At 39.7% G+C, this 17,980-nt stretch overlaps 19 non-coding genes across 19 annotated transcripts; all 19 read right to left on the bottom strand.

The window, feature by feature from the left end:
- Positions 1-785: 785 nt before the first annotated feature.
- Positions 786-858, bottom strand: TRNAK-CUU (transfer RNA lysine (anticodon CUU)). Its single transcript has one exon. It is a non-coding gene; the product is annotated as a tRNA-Lys (tRNA).
- Positions 859-1,734: 876 nt separating this feature from the next.
- On the bottom strand, positions 1,735-1,807 carry TRNAK-CUU (transfer RNA lysine (anticodon CUU)). The gene has a single exon. It is a non-coding gene; the product is annotated as a tRNA-Lys (tRNA).
- An 876-nt stretch (positions 1,808-2,683) lies between these two features.
- Positions 2,684-2,756, bottom strand: TRNAK-CUU (transfer RNA lysine (anticodon CUU)). The gene has a single exon. It is a non-coding gene; the product is annotated as a tRNA-Lys (tRNA).
- An 876-nt stretch (positions 2,757-3,632) lies between these two features.
- TRNAK-CUU (transfer RNA lysine (anticodon CUU)) lies at positions 3,633-3,705 on the bottom strand. Its single transcript has one exon. It is a non-coding gene; the product is annotated as a tRNA-Lys (tRNA).
- Positions 3,706-4,581: 876 nt separating this feature from the next.
- On the bottom strand, positions 4,582-4,654 carry TRNAK-CUU (transfer RNA lysine (anticodon CUU)). The gene has a single exon. It is a non-coding gene; the product is annotated as a tRNA-Lys (tRNA).
- Positions 4,655-5,530: 876 nt separating this feature from the next.
- TRNAK-CUU (transfer RNA lysine (anticodon CUU)) lies at positions 5,531-5,603 on the bottom strand. Its single transcript has one exon. It is a non-coding gene; the product is annotated as a tRNA-Lys (tRNA).
- An 876-nt stretch (positions 5,604-6,479) lies between these two features.
- On the bottom strand, positions 6,480-6,552 carry TRNAK-CUU (transfer RNA lysine (anticodon CUU)). The gene has a single exon. It is a non-coding gene; the product is annotated as a tRNA-Lys (tRNA).
- Positions 6,553-7,428: 876 nt separating this feature from the next.
- TRNAK-CUU (transfer RNA lysine (anticodon CUU)) lies at positions 7,429-7,501 on the bottom strand. The gene has a single exon. It is a non-coding gene; the product is annotated as a tRNA-Lys (tRNA).
- An 876-nt stretch (positions 7,502-8,377) lies between these two features.
- TRNAK-CUU (transfer RNA lysine (anticodon CUU)) lies at positions 8,378-8,450 on the bottom strand. The gene has a single exon. It is a non-coding gene; the product is annotated as a tRNA-Lys (tRNA).
- An 875-nt stretch (positions 8,451-9,325) lies between these two features.
- Positions 9,326-9,398, bottom strand: TRNAK-CUU (transfer RNA lysine (anticodon CUU)). The gene has a single exon. It is a non-coding gene; the product is annotated as a tRNA-Lys (tRNA).
- An 876-nt stretch (positions 9,399-10,274) lies between these two features.
- Positions 10,275-10,347, bottom strand: TRNAK-CUU (transfer RNA lysine (anticodon CUU)). Its single transcript has one exon. It is a non-coding gene; the product is annotated as a tRNA-Lys (tRNA).
- Positions 10,348-11,223: 876 nt separating this feature from the next.
- On the bottom strand, positions 11,224-11,296 carry TRNAK-CUU (transfer RNA lysine (anticodon CUU)). Its single transcript has one exon. It is a non-coding gene; the product is annotated as a tRNA-Lys (tRNA).
- An 876-nt stretch (positions 11,297-12,172) lies between these two features.
- TRNAK-CUU (transfer RNA lysine (anticodon CUU)) lies at positions 12,173-12,245 on the bottom strand. The gene has a single exon. It is a non-coding gene; the product is annotated as a tRNA-Lys (tRNA).
- Positions 12,246-13,121: 876 nt separating this feature from the next.
- Positions 13,122-13,194, bottom strand: TRNAK-CUU (transfer RNA lysine (anticodon CUU)). The gene has a single exon. It is a non-coding gene; the product is annotated as a tRNA-Lys (tRNA).
- An 876-nt stretch (positions 13,195-14,070) lies between these two features.
- On the bottom strand, positions 14,071-14,143 carry TRNAK-CUU (transfer RNA lysine (anticodon CUU)). Its single transcript has one exon. It is a non-coding gene; the product is annotated as a tRNA-Lys (tRNA).
- Positions 14,144-15,019: 876 nt separating this feature from the next.
- Positions 15,020-15,092, bottom strand: TRNAK-CUU (transfer RNA lysine (anticodon CUU)). Its single transcript has one exon. It is a non-coding gene; the product is annotated as a tRNA-Lys (tRNA).
- Positions 15,093-15,968: 876 nt separating this feature from the next.
- TRNAK-CUU (transfer RNA lysine (anticodon CUU)) lies at positions 15,969-16,041 on the bottom strand. Its single transcript has one exon. It is a non-coding gene; the product is annotated as a tRNA-Lys (tRNA).
- Positions 16,042-16,917: 876 nt separating this feature from the next.
- On the bottom strand, positions 16,918-16,990 carry TRNAK-CUU (transfer RNA lysine (anticodon CUU)). Its single transcript has one exon. It is a non-coding gene; the product is annotated as a tRNA-Lys (tRNA).
- Positions 16,991-17,866: 876 nt separating this feature from the next.
- On the bottom strand, positions 17,867-17,939 carry TRNAK-CUU (transfer RNA lysine (anticodon CUU)). Its single transcript has one exon. It is a non-coding gene; the product is annotated as a tRNA-Lys (tRNA).
- Between the last annotated feature and the right edge of the window lie 41 nt (positions 17,940-17,980).

Genomic DNA, 17,980 nt, shown 5'->3' with positions numbered 1-17,980 from the left:
TCTTAAACTGTGGCTTCAACAGAGGCTCTTTAGGTTAAAACCCTCAAGCTTTACCGACTAAGCTATCCTGGCTCTTCCAGCGCTCATCTTCTTGAAAATTGCGGATTATTTCTTTTTATTCATTTTCTTCTGTTAATATATTAAAAGCCCTTTTTATTCATATGTTAAAAAAGGAACGTCATTATGATTGAAAGTTTCCACCTTGGCAACTGGCGCTGACTAGGAATTGAGGCGTCCATTAGTTATCCAGCGTCTTGGAAGCATAAATTAGAGGATTTTATGAGGGTGGAGACTCTGACGATCATCGGGCTGTGGAGATATAACTACCGCGTGAATTTTGCCGTCAGTATGGGGCACTCGGAGAGCCCAAACTGAACAAGGTTTTATAACGACGTAAGAACTGGCTAAGGTCTTAATGCAGCACACAAAATTTCCCGTGGGAAACCGTCATTGGTTGGCCTTTAAGTGCGGTTTTAATTATCAGACCACCCAAGAAAGTCAGGTTCGATTCATTTTTTTAAAAACATGAAAAACAGTTTCTATGCAATAGAAAAAAAAATTAAAAGATTTTTATACAACATTTTTTATTTAAATTCCAGTATGGGCAACGAGTAACAACGAAAAGGACTCTGACTATATGTTATTTTAAACAACGCCTGGCGAACAGACGTAAGTAGTTCAATATTAAGATTTGGAAATAAATAACTTCCGCTTTTTTTCAAGGTCACGAATTTATCGCAAACCACATCCGTCGAACGTTTCTTAACTTCCCGCAAAAGGTTAAGCACCCGAACTGGGGCTCGAACCCAGGACCGTTAGGTTAAGAGCCTAACGCTCTACCGACTGAGCTACACGGGCGACCCTCTGCGGGCAAAATCGTAACGTCACAACATTCAATAAAACGGACAACGAAATTTAAAAATTTTAGATTTCTTCAAACAGGCTTCCCTCTTAAACTGTGGCTTCAACAGAGGCTCTTTAGGTTAAAACCCTCAAGCTTTACCGACTAAGCTATCCTGGCTCTTCCAGCGCTCATCTTCTTGAAAATTGCGGATTATTTCTTTTTATTCATTTTCGTCTGTTAATATATTAAAAGCCCTTTTTATTCATATGTTAAAAAAGGAACGTCATTATGATTGAAAGTTTCCACCTTGGCAACTGGCGCTGACTAGGAATTGAGGCGTCCATTAGTTATCCAGCGTCTTGGAAGCATAAATTAGAGGATTTTATGAGGGTGGAGACTCTGACGATCATCGGGCTGTGGAGATATAACTACCGCGTGAATTTTGCCGTCAGTATGGGGCACTCGGAGAGCCCAAACTGAACAAGGTTTTATAACGACGTAAGAACTGGCTAAGGTCTTAATGCAGCACACAAAATTTCCCGTGGGAAACCGTCATTGGTTGGCCTTTAAGTGCGGTTTTAATTATCAGACCACCCAAGAAAGTCAGGTTCGATTCATTTTTTTAAAAACATGAAAAACAGTTTCTATGCAATAGAAAAAAAAATTAAAAGATTTTTATACAACATTTTTTATTTAAATTCCAGTATGGGCAACGAGTAACAACGAAAAGGACTCTGACTATATGTTATTTTAAACAACGCCTGGCGAACAGACGTAAGTAGTTCAATATTAAGATTTGGAAATAAATAACTTCCGCTTTTTTTCAAGGTCACGAATTTATCGCAAACCACATCCGTCGAACGTTTCTTAACTTCCCGCAAAAGGTTAAGCACCCGAACTGGGGCTCGAACCCAGGACCGTTAGGTTAAGAGCCTAACGCTCTACCGACTGAGCTACACGGGCGACCCTCTGCGGGCAAAATCGTAACGTCACAACATTCAATAAAACGGACAACGAAATTTAAAAATTTTAGATTTCTTCAAACAGGCTTCCCTCTTAAACTGTGGCTTCAACAGAGGCTCTTTAGGTTAAAACCCTCAAGCTTTACCGACTAAGCTATCCTGGCTCTTCCAGCGCTCATCTTCTTGAAAATTGCGGATTATTTCTTTTTATTCATTTTCGTCTGTTAATATATTAAAAGCCCTTTTTATTCATATGTTAAAAAAGGAACGTCATTATGATTGAAAGTTTCCACCTTGGCAACTGGCGCTGACTAGGAATTGAGGCGTCCATTAGTTATCCAGCGTCTTGGAAGCATAAATTAGAGGATTTTATGAGGGTGGAGACTCTGACGATCATCGGGCTGTGGAGATATAACTACCGCGTGAATTTTGCCGTCAGTATGGGGCACTCGGAGAGCCCAAACTGAACAAGGTTTTATAACGACGTAAGAACTGGCTAAGGTCTTAATGCAGCACACAAAATTTCCCGTGGGAAACCGTCATTGGTTGGCCTTTAAGTGCGGTTTTAATTATCAGACCACCCAAGAAAGTCAGGTTCGATTCATTTTTTTAAAAACATGAAAAACAGTTTCTATGCAATAGAAAAAAAAATTAAAAGATTTTTATACAACATTTTTTATTTAAATTCCAGTATGGGCAACGAGTAACAACGAAAAGGACTCTGACTATATGTCATTTTAAACAACGCCTGGCGAACAGACGTAAGTAGTTCAATATTAAGATTTGGAAATAAATAACTTCCGCTTTTTTTCAAGGTCACGAATTTATCGCAAACCACATCCGTCGAACGTTTCTTAACTTCCCGCAAAAGGTTAAGCACCCGAACTGGGGCTCGAACCCAGGACCGTTAGGTTAAGAGCCTAACGCTCTACCGACTGAGCTACACGGGCGACCCTCTGCGGGCAAAATCGTAACGTCACAACATTCAATAAAACGGACAACGAAATTTAAAAATTTTAGATTTCTTCAAACAGGCTTCCCTCTTAAACTGTGGCTTCAACAGAGGCTCTTTAGGTTAAAACCCTCAAGCTTTACCGACTAAGCTATCCTGGCTCTTCCAGCGCTCATCTTCTTGAAAATTGCGGATTATTTCTTTTTATTCATTTTCGTCTGTTAATATATTAAAAGCCCTTTTTATTCATATGTTAAAAAAGGAACGTCATTATGATTGAAAGTTTCCACCTTGGCAACTGGCGCTGACTAGGAATTGAGGCGTCCATTAGTTATCCAGCGTCTTGGAAGCATAAATTAGAGGATTTTATGAGGGTGGAGACTCTGACGATCATCGGGCTGTGGAGATATAACTACCGCGTGAATTTTGCCGTCAGTATGGGGCACTCGGAGAGCCCAAACTGAACAAGGTTTTATAACGACGTAAGAACTGGCTAAGGTCTTAATGCAGCACACAAAATTTCCCGTGGGAAACCGTCATTGGTTGGCCTTTAAGTGCGGTTTTAATTATCAGACCACCCAAGAAAGTCAGGTTCGATTCATTTTTTTAAAAACATGAAAAACAGTTTCTATGCAATAGAAAAAAAAATTAAAAGATTTTTATACAACATTTTTTATTTAAATTCCAGTATGGGCAACGAGTAACAACGAAAAGGACTCTGACTATATGTCATTTTAAACAACGCCTGGCGAACAGACGTAAGTAGTTCAATATTAAGATTTGGAAATAAATAACTTCCGCTTTTTTTCAAGGTCACGAATTTATCGCAAACCACATCCGTCGAACGTTTCTTAACTTCCCGCAAAAGGTTAAGCACCCGAACTGGGGCTCGAACCCAGGACCGTTAGGTTAAGAGCCTAACGCTCTACCGACTGAGCTACACGGGCGACCCTCTGCGGGCAAAATCGTAACGTCACAACATTCAATAAAACGGACAACGAAATTTAAAAATTTTAGATTTCTTCAAACAGGCTTCCCTCTTAAACTGTGGCTTCAACAGAGGCTCTTTAGGTTAAAACCCTCAAGCTTTACCGACTAAGCTATCCTGGCTCTTCCAGCGCTCATCTTCTTGAAAATTGCGGATTATTTCTTTTTATTCATTTTCGTCTGTTAATATATTAAAAGCCCTTTTTATTCATATGTTAAAAAAGGAACGTCATTATGATTGAAAGTTTCCACCTTGGCAACTGGCGCTGACTAGGAATTGAGGCGTCCATTAGTTATCCAGCGTCTTGGAAGCATAAATTAGAGGATTTTATGAGGGTGGAGACTCTGACGATCATCGGGCTGTGGAGATATAACTACCGCGTGAATTTTGCCGTCAGTATGGGGCACTCGGAGAGCCCAAACTGAACAAGGTTTTATAACGACGTAAGAACTGGCTAAGGTCTTAATGCAGCACACAAAATTTCCCGTGGGAAACCGTCATTGGTTGGCCTTTAAGTGCGGTTTTAATTATCAGACCACCCAAGAAAGTCAGGTTCGATTCATTTTTTTAAAAACATGAAAAACAGTTTCTATGCAATAGAAAAAAAAATTAAAAGATTTTTATACAACATTTTTTATTTAAATTCCAGTATGGGCAACGAGTAACAACGAAAAGGACTCTGACTATATGTCATTTTAAACAACGCCTGGCGAACAGACGTAAGTAGTTCAATATTAAGATTTGGAAATAAATAACTTCCGCTTTTTTTCAAGGTCACGAATTTATCGCAAACCACATCCGTCGAACGTTTCTTAACTTCCCGCAAAAGGTTAAGCACCCGAACTGGGGCTCGAACCCAGGACCGTTAGGTTAAGAGCCTAACGCTCTACCGACTGAGCTACACGGGCGACCCTCTGCGGGCAAAATCGTAACGTCACAACATTCAATAAAACGGACAACGAAATTTAAAAATTTTAGATTTCTTCAAACAGGCTTCCCTCTTAAACTGTGGCTTCAACAGAGGCTCTTTAGGTTAAAACCCTCAAGCTTTACCGACTAAGCTATCCTGGCTCTTCCAGCGCTCATCTTCTTGAAAATTGCGGATTATTTCTTTTTATTCATTTTCGTCTGTTAATATATTAAAAGCCCTTTTTATTCATATGTTAAAAAAGGAACGTCATTATGATTGAAAGTTTCCACCTTGGCAACTGGCGCTGACTAGGAATTGAGGCGTCCATTAGTTATCCAGCGTCTTGGAAGCATAAATTAGAGGATTTTATGAGGGTGGAGACTCTGACGATCATCGGGCTGTGGAGATATAACTACCGCGTGAATTTTGCCGTCAGTATGGGGCACTCGGAGAGCCCAAACTGAACAAGGTTTTATAACGACGTAAGAACTGGCTAAGGTCTTAATGCAGCACACAAAATTTCCCGTGGGAAACCGTCATTGGTTGGCCTTTAAGTGCGGTTTTAATTATCAGACCACCCAAGAAAGTCAGGTTCGATTCATTTTTTTAAAAACATGAAAAACAGTTTCTATGCAATAGAAAAAAAAATTAAAAGATTTTTATACAACATTTTTTATTTAAATTCCAGTATGGGCAACGAGTAACAACGAAAAGGACTCTGACTATATGTCATTTTAAACAACGCCTGGCGAACAGACGTAAGTAGTTCAATATTAAGATTTGGAAATAAATAACTTCCGCTTTTTTTCAAGGTCACGAATTTATCGCAAACCACATCCGTCGAACGTTTCTTAACTTCCCGCAAAAGGTTAAGCACCCGAACTGGGGCTCGAACCCAGGACCGTTAGGTTAAGAGCCTAACGCTCTACCGACTGAGCTACACGGGCGACCCTCTGCGGGCAAAATCGTAACGTCACAACATTCAATAAAACGGACAACGAAATTTAAAAATTTTAGATTTCTTCAAACAGGCTTCCCTCTTAAACTGTGGCTTCAACAGAGGCTCTTTAGGTTAAAACCCTCAAGCTTTACCGACTAAGCTATCCTGGCTCTTCCAGCGCTCATCTTCTTGAAAATTGCGGATTATTTCTTTTTATTCATTTTCGTCTGTTAATATATTAAAAGCCCTTTTTATTCATATGTTAAAAAAGGAACGTCATTATGATTGAAAGTTTCCACCTTGGCAACTGGCGCTGACTAGGAATTGAGGCGTCCATTAGTTATCCAGCGTCTTGGAAGCATAAATTAGAGGATTTTATGAGGGTGGAGACTCTGACGATCATCGGGCTGTGGAGATATAACTACCGCGTGAATTTTGCCGTCAGTATGGGGCACTCGGAGAGCCCAAACTGAACAAGGTTTTATAACGACGTAAGAACTGGCTAAGGTCTTAATGCAGCACACAAAATTTCCCGTGGGAAACCGTCATTGGTTGGCCTTTAAGTGCGGTTTTAATTATCAGACCACCCAAGAAAGTCAGGTTCGATTCATTTTTTTAAAAACATGAAAAACAGTTTCTATGCAATAGAAAAAAAAATTAAAAGATTTTTATACAACATTTTTTATTTAAATTCCAGTATGGGCAACGAGTAACAACGAAAAGGACTCTGACTATATGTCATTTTAAACAACGCCTGGCGAACAGACGTAAGTAGTTCAATATTAAGATTTGGAAATAAATAACTTCCGCTTTTTTTCAAGGTCACGAATTTATCGCAAACCACATCCGTCGAACGTTTCTTAACTTCCCGCAAAAGGTTAAGCACCCGAACTGGGGCTCGATCCCAGGACCGTTAGGTTAAGAGCCTAACGCTCTACCGACTGAGCTACACGGGCGACCCTCTGCGGGCAAAATCGTAACGTCACAACATTCAATAAAACGGACAACGAAATTTAAAAATTTTAGATTTCTTCAAACAGGCTTCCCTCTTAAACTGTGGCTTCAACAGAGGCTCTTTAGGTTAAAACCCTCAAGCTTTACCGACTAAGCTATCCTGGCTCTTCCAGCGCTCATCTTCTTGAAAATTGCGGATTATTTCTTTTTATTCATTTTCGTCTGTTAATATATTAAAAGCCCTTTTTATTCATATGTTAAAAAAGGAACGTCATTATGATTGAAAGTTTCCACCTTGGCAACTGGCGCTGACTAGGAATTGAGGCGTCCATTAGTTATCCAGCGTCTTGGAAGCATAAATTAGAGGATTTTATGAGGGTGGAGACTCTGACGATCATCGGGCTGTGGAGATATAACTACCGCGTGAATTTTGCCGTCAGTATGGGGCACTCGGAGAGCCCAAACTGAACAAGGTTTTATAACGACGTAAGAACTGGCTAAGGTCTTAATGCAGCACACAAAATTTCCCGTGGGAAACCGTCATTGGTTGGCCTTTAAGTGCGGTTTTAATTATCAGACCACCCAAGAAAGTCAGGTTCGATTCATTTTTTTAAAAACATGAAAAACAGTTTCTATGCAATAGAAAAAAAAATTAAAAGATTTTTATACAACATTTTTTATTTAAATTCCAGTATGGGCAACGAGTAACAACGAAAAGGACTCTGACTATATGTCATTTTAAACAACGCCTGGCGAACAGACGTAAGTAGTTCAATATTAAGATTTGGAAATAAATAACTTCCGCTTTTTTTCAAGGTCACGAATTTATCGCAAACCACATCCGTCGAACGTTTCTTAACTTCCCGCAAAAGGTTAAGCACCCGAACTGGGGCTCGAACCCAGGACCGTTAGGTTAAGAGCCTAACGCTCTACCGACTGAGCTACACGGGCGACCCTCTGCGGGCAAAATCGTAACGTCACAACATTCAATAAAACGGACAACGAAATTTAAAAATTTTAGTTTTCTTCAAACAGGCTTCCCTCTTAAACTGTGGCTTCAACAGAGGCTCTTTAGGTTAAAACCCTCAAGCTTTACCGACTAAGCTATCCTGGCTCTTCCAGCGCTCATCTTCTTGAAAATTGCGGATTATTTCTTTTTATTCATTTTCTTCTGTTAATATATTAAAAGCCCTTTTTATTCATATGTTAAAAAAGGAACGTCATTATGATTGAAAGTTTCCACCTTGGCAACTGGCGCTGACTAGGAATTGAGGCGTCCATTAGTTATCCAGCGTCTTGGAAGCATAAATTAGAGGATTTTATGAGGGTGGAGACTCTGACGATCATCGGGCTGTGGAGATATAACTACCGCGTGAATTTTGCCGTCAGTATGGGGCACTCGGAGAGCCCAAACTGAACAAGGTTTTATAACGACGTAAGAACTGGCTAAGGTCTTAATGCAGCACACAAAATTTCCCGTGGGAAACCGTCATTGGTTGGCCTTTAAGTGCGGTTTTAATTATCAGACCACCCAAGAAAGTCAGGTTCGATTCATTTTTTTAAAAACATGAAAAACAGTTTCTATGCAATAGAAAAAAAAATTAAAAGATTTTTATACAACATTTTTTATTTAAATTCCAGTATGGGCAACGAGTAACAACGAAAAGGACTCTGACTATATGTCATTTTAAACAACGCCTGGCGAACAGACGTAAGTAGTTCAATATTAAGATTTGGAAATAAATAACTTCCGCTTTTTTTCAAGGTCACGAATTTATCGCAAACCACATCCGTCGAACGTTTCTTAACTTCCCGCAAAAGGTTAAGCACCCGAACTGGGGCTCGAACCCAGGACCGTTAGGTTAAGAGCCTAACGCTCTACCGACTGAGCTACACGGGCGACCCTCTGCGGGCAAAATCGTAACGTCACAACATTCAATAAAACGGACAACGAAATTTAAAAATTTTAGTTTTCTTCAAACAGGCTTCCCTCTTAAACTGTGGCTTCAACAGAGGCTCTTTAGGTTAAAACCCTCAAGCTTTACCGACTAAGCTATCCTGGCTCTTCCAGCGCTCATCTTCTTGAAAATTGCGGATTATTTCTTTTTATTCATTTTCTTCTGTTAATATATTAAAAGCCCTTTTTATTCATATGTTAAAAAAGGAACGTCATTATGATTGAAAGTTTCCACCTTGGCAACTGGCGCTGACTAGGAATTGAGGCGTCCATTAGTTATCCAGCGTCTTGGAAGCATAAATTAGAGGATTTTATGAGGGTGGAGACTCTGACGATCATCGGGCTGTGGAGATATAACTACCGCGTGAATTTTGCCGTCAGTATGGGGCACTCGGAGAGCCCAAACTGAACAAGGTTTTATAACGACGTAAGAACTGGCTAAGGTCTTAATGCAGCACACAAAATTTCCCGTGGGAAACCGTCATTGGTTGGCCTTTAAGTGCGGTTTTAATTATCAGACCACCCAAGAAAGTCAGGTTCGATTCATTTTTTTAAAAACATGAAAAACAGTTTCTATGCAATAGAAAAAAAAATTAAAAGATTTTTATACAACATTTTTTATTTAAATTCCAGTATGGGCAACGAGTAACAACGAAAAGGACTCTGACTATATGTCATTTTAAACAACGCCTGGCGAACAGACGTAAGTAGTTCAATATTAAGATTTGGAAATAAATAACTTCCGCTTTTTTTCAAGGTCACGAATTTATCGCAAACCACATCCGTCGAACGTTTCTTAACTTCCCGCAAAAGCTAAGCACCCGAACTGGGGCTCGAACCCAGGACCGTTAGGTTAAGAGCCTAACGCTCTACCGACTGAGCTACACGGGCGACCCTCTGCGGGCAAAATCGTAACGTCACAACATTCAATAAAACGGACAACGAAATTTAAAAATTTTAGATTTCTTCAAACAGGCTTCCCTCTTAAACTGTGGCTTCAACAGAGGCTCTTTAGGTTAAAACCCTCAAGCTTTACCGACTAAGCTATCCTGGCTCTTCCAGCGCTCATCTTCTTGAAAATTGCGGATTATTTCTTTTTATTCATTTTCTTCTGTTAATATATTAAAAGCCCTTTTTATTCATATGTTAAAAAAGGAACGTCATTATGATTGAAAGTTTCCACCTTGGCAACTGGCGCTGACTAGGAATTGAGGCGTCCATTAGTTATCCAGCGTCTTGGAAGCATAAATTAGAGGATTTTATGAGGGTGGAGACTCTGACGATCATCGGGCTGTGGAGATATAACTACCGCGTGAATTTTGCCGTCAGTATGGGGCACTCGGAGAGCCCAAACTGAACAAGGTTTTATAACGACGTAAGAACTGGCTAAGGTCTTAATGCAGCACACAAAATTTCCCGTGGGAAACCGTCATTGGTTGGCCTTTAAGTGCGGTTTTAATTATCAGACCACCCAAGAAAGTCAGGTTCGATTCATTTTTTTAAAAACATGAAAAACAGTTTCTATGCAATAGAAAAAAAAATTAAAAGATTTTTATTCAACATTTTTTATTTAAATTCCAGTATGGGCAACGAGTAACAACGAAAAGGACTCTGACTATATGTCATTTCAAACAACGCCTGGCGAACAGACGTAAGTAGTTCAATATTAAGATTTGGAAATAAATAACTTCCGCTTTTTTTCAAGGTCACGAATTTATCGCAAACCACATCCGTCGAACGTTTCTTAACTTCCCGCAAAAGGTTAAGCACCCGAACTGGGGCTCGAACCCAGGACCGTTAGGTTAAGAGCCTAACGCTCTACCGACTGAGCTACACGGGCGACCCTCTGCGGGCAAAATCGTAACGTCACAACATTCAATAAAACGGACAACGAAATTTAAAAATTTTAGATTTCTTCAAACAGGCTTCCCTCTTAAACTGTGGCTTCAACAGAGGCTCTTTAGGTTAAAACCCTCAAGCTTTACCGACTAAGCTATCCTGGCTCTTCCAGCGCTCATCTTCTTGAAAATTGCGGATTATTTCTTTTTATTCATTTTCTTCTGTTAATATATTAAAAGCCCTTTTTATTCATATGTTAAAAAAGGAACGTCATTATGATTGAAAGTTTCCACCTTGGCAACTGGCGCTGACTAGGAATTGAGGCGTCCATTAGTTATCCAGCGTCTTGGAAGCATAAATTAGAGGATTTTATGAGGGTGGAGACTCTGACGATCATCGGGCTGTGGAGATATAACTACCGCGTGAATTTTGCCGTCAGTATGGGGCACTCGGAGAGCCCAAACTGAACAAGGTTTTATAACGACGTAAGAACTGGCTAAGGTCTTAATGCAGCACACAAAATTTCCCGTGGGAAACCGTCATTGGTTGGCCTTTAAGTGCGGTTTTAATTATCAGACCACCCAAGAAAGTCAGGTTCGATTCATTTTTTTAAAAACATGAAAAACAGTTTCTATGCAATAGAAAAAAAAATTAAAAGATTTTTATACAACATTTTTTATTTAAATTCCAGTATGGGCAACGAGTAACAACGAAAAGGACTCTGACTATATGTCATTTTAAACAACGCCTGGCGAACAGACGTAAGTAGTTCAATATTAAGATTTGGAAATAAATAACTTCCGCTTTTTTTCAAGGTCACGAATTTATCGCAAACCACATCCGTCGAACGTTTCTTAACTTCCCGCAAAAGGTTAAGCACCCGAACTGGGGCTCGAACCCAGGACCGTTAGGTTAAGAGCCTAACGCTCTACCGACTGAGCTACACGGGCGACCCTCTGCGGGCAAAATCGTAACGTCACAACATTCAATAAAACGGACAACGAAATTTAAAAATTTTAGTTTTCTTCAAACAGGCTTCCCTCTTAAACTGTGGCTTCAACAGAGGCTCTTTAGGTTAAAACCCTCAAGCTTTACCGACTAAGCTATCCTGGCTCTTCCAGCGCTCATCTTCTTGAAAATTGCGGATTATTTCTTTTTATTCATTTTCTTCTGTTAATATATTAAAAGCCCTTTTTATTCATATGTTAAAAAAGGAACGTCATTATGATTGAAAGTTTCCACCTTGGCAACTTACGCTGACTAGGAATTGAGGCGTCCATTAGTTATCCAGCGTCTTGGAAGCATAAATTAGAGGATTTTATGAGGGTGGAGACTCTGACGATCATCGGGCTGTGGAGATATAACTACCGCGTGAATTTTGCCGTCAGTATGGGGCACTCGGAGAGCCCAAACTGAACAAGGTTTTATAACGACGTAAGAACTGGCTAAGGTCTTAATGCAGCACACAAAATTTCCCGTGGGAAACCGTCATTGGTTGGCCTTTAAGTGCGGTTTTAATTATCAGACCACCCAAGAAAGTCAGGTTCGATTCATTTTTTTAAAAACATGAAAAACAGTTTCTATGCAATAGAAAAAAAAATTAAAAGATTTTTATACAACATTTTTTATTTAAATTCCAGTATGGGCAACGAGTAACAACGAAAAGGACTCTGACTATATGTCATTTTAAACAACGCCTGGCGAACAGACGTAAGTAGTTCAATATTAAGATTTGGAAATAAATAACTTCCGCTTTTTTTCAAGGTCACGAATTTATCGCAAACCACATCCGTCGAACGTTTCTTAACTTCCCGCAAAAGGTTAAGCACCCGAACTGGGGCTCGAACCCAGGACCGTTAGGTTAAGAGCCTAACGCTCTACCGACTGAGCTACACGGGCGACCCTCTGCGGGCAAAATCGTAACGTCACAACATTCAATAAAACGGACAACGAAATTTAAAAATTTTAGTTTTCTTCAAACAGGCTTCCCTCTTAAACTGTGGCTTCAACAGAGGCTCTTTAGGTTAAAACCCTCAAGCTTTACCGACTAAGCTATCCTGGCTCTTCCAGCGCTCATCTTCTTGAAAATTGCGGATTATTTCTTTTTATTCATTTTCTTCTGTTAATATATTAAAAGCCCTTTTTATTCATATGTTAAAAAAGGAACGTCATTATGATTGAAAGTTTCCACCTTGGCAACTTACGCTGACTAGGAATTGAGGCGTCCATTAGTTATCCAGCGTCTTGGAAGCATAAATTAGAGGATTTTATGAGGGTGGAGACTCTGACGATCATCGGGCTGTGGAGATATAACTACCGCGTGAATTTTGCCGTCAGTATGGGGCACTCGGAGAGCCCAAACTGAACAAGGTTTTATAACGACGTAAGAACTGGCTAAGGTCTTAATGCAGCACACAAAATTTCCCGTGGGAAACCGTCATTGGTTGGCCTTTAAGTGCGGTTTTAATTATCAGACCACCCAAGAAAGTCAGGTTCGATTCATTTTTTTAAAAACATGAAAAACAGTTTCTATGCAATAGAAAAAAAAATTAAAAGATTTTTATACAACATTTTTTATTTAAATTCCAGTATGGGCAACGAGTAACAACGAAAAGGACTCTGACTATATATCATTTTAAACAACGCCTGGCGAACAGACGTAAGTAGTTCAATATTAAGATTTGGAAATAAATAACTTCCGCTTTTTTTCAAGGTCACGAATTTATCGCAAACCACATCCGTCGAACGTTTCTTAACTTCCCGCAAAAGGTTAAGCACCCGAACTGGGGCTCGAACCCAGGACCGTTAGGTTAAGAGCCTAACGCTCTACCGACTGAGCTACACGGGCGACCCTCTGCGGGCAAAATCGTAACGTCACAACATTCAATAAAACGGACAACGAAATTTAAAAATTTTAGTTTTCTTCAAACAGGCTTCCCTCTTAAACTGTGGCTTCAACAGAGGCTCTTTAGGTTAAAACCCTCAAGCTTTACCGACTAAGCTATCCTGGCTCTTCCAGCGCTCATCTTCTTGAAAATTGCGGATTATTTCTTTTTATTCATTTTCTTCTGTTAATATATTAAAAGCCCTTTTTATTCATATGTTAAAAAAGGAACGTCATTATGATTGAAAGTTTCCACCTTGGCAACTTACGCTGACTAGGAATTGAGGCGTCCATTAGTTATCCAGCGTCTTGGAAGCATAAATTAGAGGATTTTATGAGGGTGGAGACTCTGACGATCATCGGGCTGTGGAGATATAACTACCGCGTGAATTTTGCCGTCAGTATGGGGCACTCGGAGAGCCCAAACTGAACAAGGTTTTATAACGACGTAAGAACTGGCTAAGGTCTTAATGCAGCACACAAAATTTCCCGTGGGAAACCGTCATTGGTTGGCCTTTAAGTGCGGTTTTAATTATCAGACCACCCAAGAAAGTCAGGTTCGATTCATTTTTTTAAAAACATGAAAAACAGTTTCTATGCAATAGAAAAAAAAATTAAAAGATTTTTATACAACATTTTTTATTTAAATTCCAGTATGGGCAACGAGTAACAACGAAAAGGACTCTGACTATATGTCATTTTAAACAACGCCTGGCGAACAGACGTAAGTAGTTCAATATTAAGATTTGGAAATAAATAACTTCCGCTTTTTTTCAAGGTCACGAATTTATCGCAAACCACATCCGTCGAACGTTTCTTAACTTCCCGCAAAAGGTTAAGCACCCGAACTGGGGCTCGAACCCAGGACCGTTAGGTTAAGAGCCTAACGCTCTACCGACTGAGCTACACGGGCGACCCTCTGCGGGCAAAATCGTAACGTCACAACATTCAATAAAACGGACAACGAAATTTAAAAATTTTAGTTTTCTTCAAACAGGCTTCCCTCTTAAACTGTGGCTTCAACAGAGGCTCTTTAGGTTAAAACCCTCAAGCTTTACCGACTAAGCTATCCTGGCTCTTCCAGCGCTCATCTTCTTGAAAATTGCGGATTATTTCTTTTTATTCATTTTCTTCTGTTAATATATTAAAAGCCCTTTTTATTCATATGTTAAAAAAGGAACGTCATTATGATTGAAAGTTTCCACCTTGGCAACTTACGCTGACTAGGAATTGAGGCGTCCATTAGTTATCCAGCGTCTTGGAAGCATAAATTAGAGGATTTTATGAGGGTGGAGACTCTGACGATCATCGGGCTGTGGAGATATAACTACCGCGTGAATTTTGCCGTCAGTATGGGGCACTCGGAGAGCCCAAACTGAACAAGGTTTTATAACGACGTAAGAACTGGCTAAGGTCTTAATGCAGCACACAAAATTTCCCGTGGGAAACCGTCATTGGTTGGCCTTTAAGTGCGGTTTTAATTATCAGACCACCCAAGAAAGTCAGGTTCGATTCATTTTTTTAAAAACATGAAAAACAGTTTCTATGCAATAGAAAAAAAAATTAAAAGATTTTTATACAACATTTTTTATTTAAATTCCAGTATGGGCAACGAGTAACAACGAAAAGGACTCTGACTATATATCATTTTAAACAACGCCTGGCGAACAGACGTAAGTAGTTCAATATTAAGATTTGGAAATAAATAACTTCCGCTTTTTTTCAAGGTCACGAATTTATCGCAAACCACATCCGTCGAACGTTTCTTAACTTCCCGCAAAAGGTTAAGCACCCGAACTGGGGCTCGAACCCAGGACCGTTAGGTTAAGAGCCTAACGCTCTACCGACTGAGCTACACGGGCGACCCTCTGCGGGCAAAATCGTAACGTCACAACATTCAATAAAACGGACAACGAAATTTAAAAATTTTAGTTTTCTTCAAACAGGCTTCCCTCTTAAACTGTGGCTTCAACAGAGGCTCTTTAGGTTAAAACCCTCAAGCTTTACCGACTAAGCTATCCTGGCTCTTCCAGCGCTCATCTTCTTGAAAATTGCGGATTATTTCTTTTTATTCATTTTCTTCTGTTAATATATTAAAAGCCCTTTTTATTCATATGTTAAAAAAGGAACGTCATTATGATTGAAAGTTTCCACCTTGGCAACTTACGCTGACTAGGAATTGAGGCGTCCATTAGTTATCCAGCGTCTTGGAAGCATAAATTAGAGGATTTTATGAGGGTGGAGACTCTGACGATCATCGGGCTGTGGAGATATAACTACCGCGTGAATTTTGCCGTCAGTATGGGGCACTCGGAGAGCCCAAACTGAACAAGGTTTTATAACGACGTAAGAACTGGCTAAGGTCTTAATGCAGCACACAAAATTTCCCGTGGGAAACCGTCATTGGTTGGCCTTTAAGTGCGGTTTTAATTATCAGACCACCCAAGAAAGTCAGGTTCGATTCATTTTTTTAAAAACATGAAAAACAGTTTCTATGCAATAGAAAAAAAAATTAAAAGATTTTTATACAACATTTTTTATTTAAATTCCAGTATGGGCAACGAGTAACAACGAAAAGGACTCTGACTATATGTCATTTTAAACAACGCCTGGCGAACAGACGTAAGTAGTTCAATATTAAGATTTGGAAATAAATAACTTCCGCTTTTTTTCAAGGTCACGAATTTATCGCAAACCACATCCGTCGAACGTTTCTTAACTTCCCGCAAAAGGTTAAGCACCCGAACTGGGGCTCGAACCCAGGACCGTTAGGTTAAGAGCCTAACGCTCTACCGACTGAGCTACACGGGCGACCCTCTGCGGGCAAAATCGTAACGTCACAACATTCAATAAAACGGACAACGAAATTTAAAAATTTTAGTTTTCTTCAAACAGGCTTCCCTCTTAAACTGTGGCTTCAACAGAGGCTCTTTAGGTTAAAACCCTCAAGCTTTACCGACTAAGCTATCCTGGCTCTTCCAGCGCTCATCTTCTTGAAAATTGCGGATTATTTCTTTTTATTCATTTTCTTCTGTTAATATATTAAAAGCCCTTTTTATTCATATGTTAAAAAAGGAACGTCATTATGATTGAAAGTTTCCACCTTGGCAACTTACGCTGACTAGGAATTGAGGCGTCCATTAGTTATCCAGCGTCTTGGAAGCATAAATTAGAGGATTTTATGAGGGTGGAGACTCTGACGATCATCGGGCTGTGGAGATATAACTACCGCGTGAATTTTGCCGTCAGTATGGGGCACTCGGAGAGCCCAAACTGAACAAGGTTTTATAACGACGTAAGAACTGGCTAAGGTCTTAATGCAGCACACAAAATTTCCCGTGGGAAACCGTCATTGGTTGGCCTTTAAGTGCGGTTTTAATTATCAGACCACCCAAGAAAGTCAGGTTCGATTCATTTTTTTAAAAACATGAAAAACAGTTTCTATGCAATAGAAAAAAAAATTAAAAGATTTTTATACAACATTTTTTATTTAAATTCCAGTATGGGCAACGAGTAACAACGAAAAGGACTCTGACTATATATCATTTTAAACAACGCCTGGCGAACAGACGTAAGTAGTTCAATATTAAGATTTGGAAATAAATAACTTCCGCTTTTTTTCAAGGTCACGAATTTATCGCAAACCACATCCGTCGAACGTTTCTTAACTTCCCGCAAAAGGTTAAGCACCCGAACTGGGGCTCGAACCCAGGACCGTTAGGTTAAGAGCCTAACGCTCTACCGACTGAGCTACACGGGCGACCCTCTGCGGGCAAAATCGTAACGTCACAACATTCAATAAAACGGACAACGAAATTTAAAAATTTTAGTTTTCTTCAAACAGGCTTCCCTCTTAAACTGTGGCTTCAACAGAGGCTCTTTAGGTTAAAACCCTCAAGCTTTACCGACTAAGCTATCCTGGCTCTTCCAGCGCTCATCTTCTTGAAAATTGCGGATTATTTCTTTTTATTCATTTTCTTCTGTTAATATATTAAAAGCCCTTTTTATTCATATGTTAAAAAAGGAACGTCATTATGATTGAAAGTTTCCACCTTGGCAACTTACGCTGACTAGGAATTGAGGCGTCCATTAGTTATCCAGCGTCTTGGAAGCATAAATTAGAGGATTTTATGAGGGTGGAGACTCTGACGATCATCGGGCTGTGGAGATATAACTACCGCGTGAATTTTGCCGTCAGTATGGGGCACTCGGAGAGCCCAAACTGAACAAGGTTTTATAACGACGTAAGAACTGGCTAAGGTCTTAATGCAGCACACAAAATTTCCCGTGGGAAACCGTCATTGGTTGGCCTTTAAGTGCGGTTTTAATTATCAGACCACCCAAGAAAGTCAGGTTCGATTCATTTTTTTAAAAACATGAAAAACAGTTTCTATGCAATAGAAAAAAAAATTAAAAGATTTTTATACAACATTTTTTATTTAAATTCCAGTATGGGCAACGAGTAACAACGAAAAGGACTCTGACTATATGTCATTTTAAACAACGCCTGGCGAACAGACGTAAGTAGTTCAATATTAAGATTTGGAAATAAATAACTTCCGCTTTTTTTCAAGGTCACGAATTTATCGCAAACCACATCCGTCGAACGTTTCTTAACTTCCCGCAAAAGGTTAAGCACCCGAACTGGGGCTCGAACCCAGGACCGTTAGGTTAAGAGCCTAACGCTCTACCGACTGAGCTACACGGGCGACCCTCTGCGGGCAAAATCGTAACGTCACAACATTCAATA

The sequence above is a fragment of the Leiobunum rupestre genome, chromosome 1 (assembly GCF_980474605.1).
Source record: "Leiobunum rupestre chromosome 1, qqLeiRupe1.1.hap1, whole genome shotgun sequence".
NCBI lineage: Eukaryota > Metazoa > Arthropoda > Arachnida > Opiliones > Sclerosomatidae > Leiobunum > Leiobunum rupestre.
The sequence above is the reverse complement of the archived record's forward strand: the minus strand, read 5'-3'. Positions and strand labels throughout refer to the sequence as shown.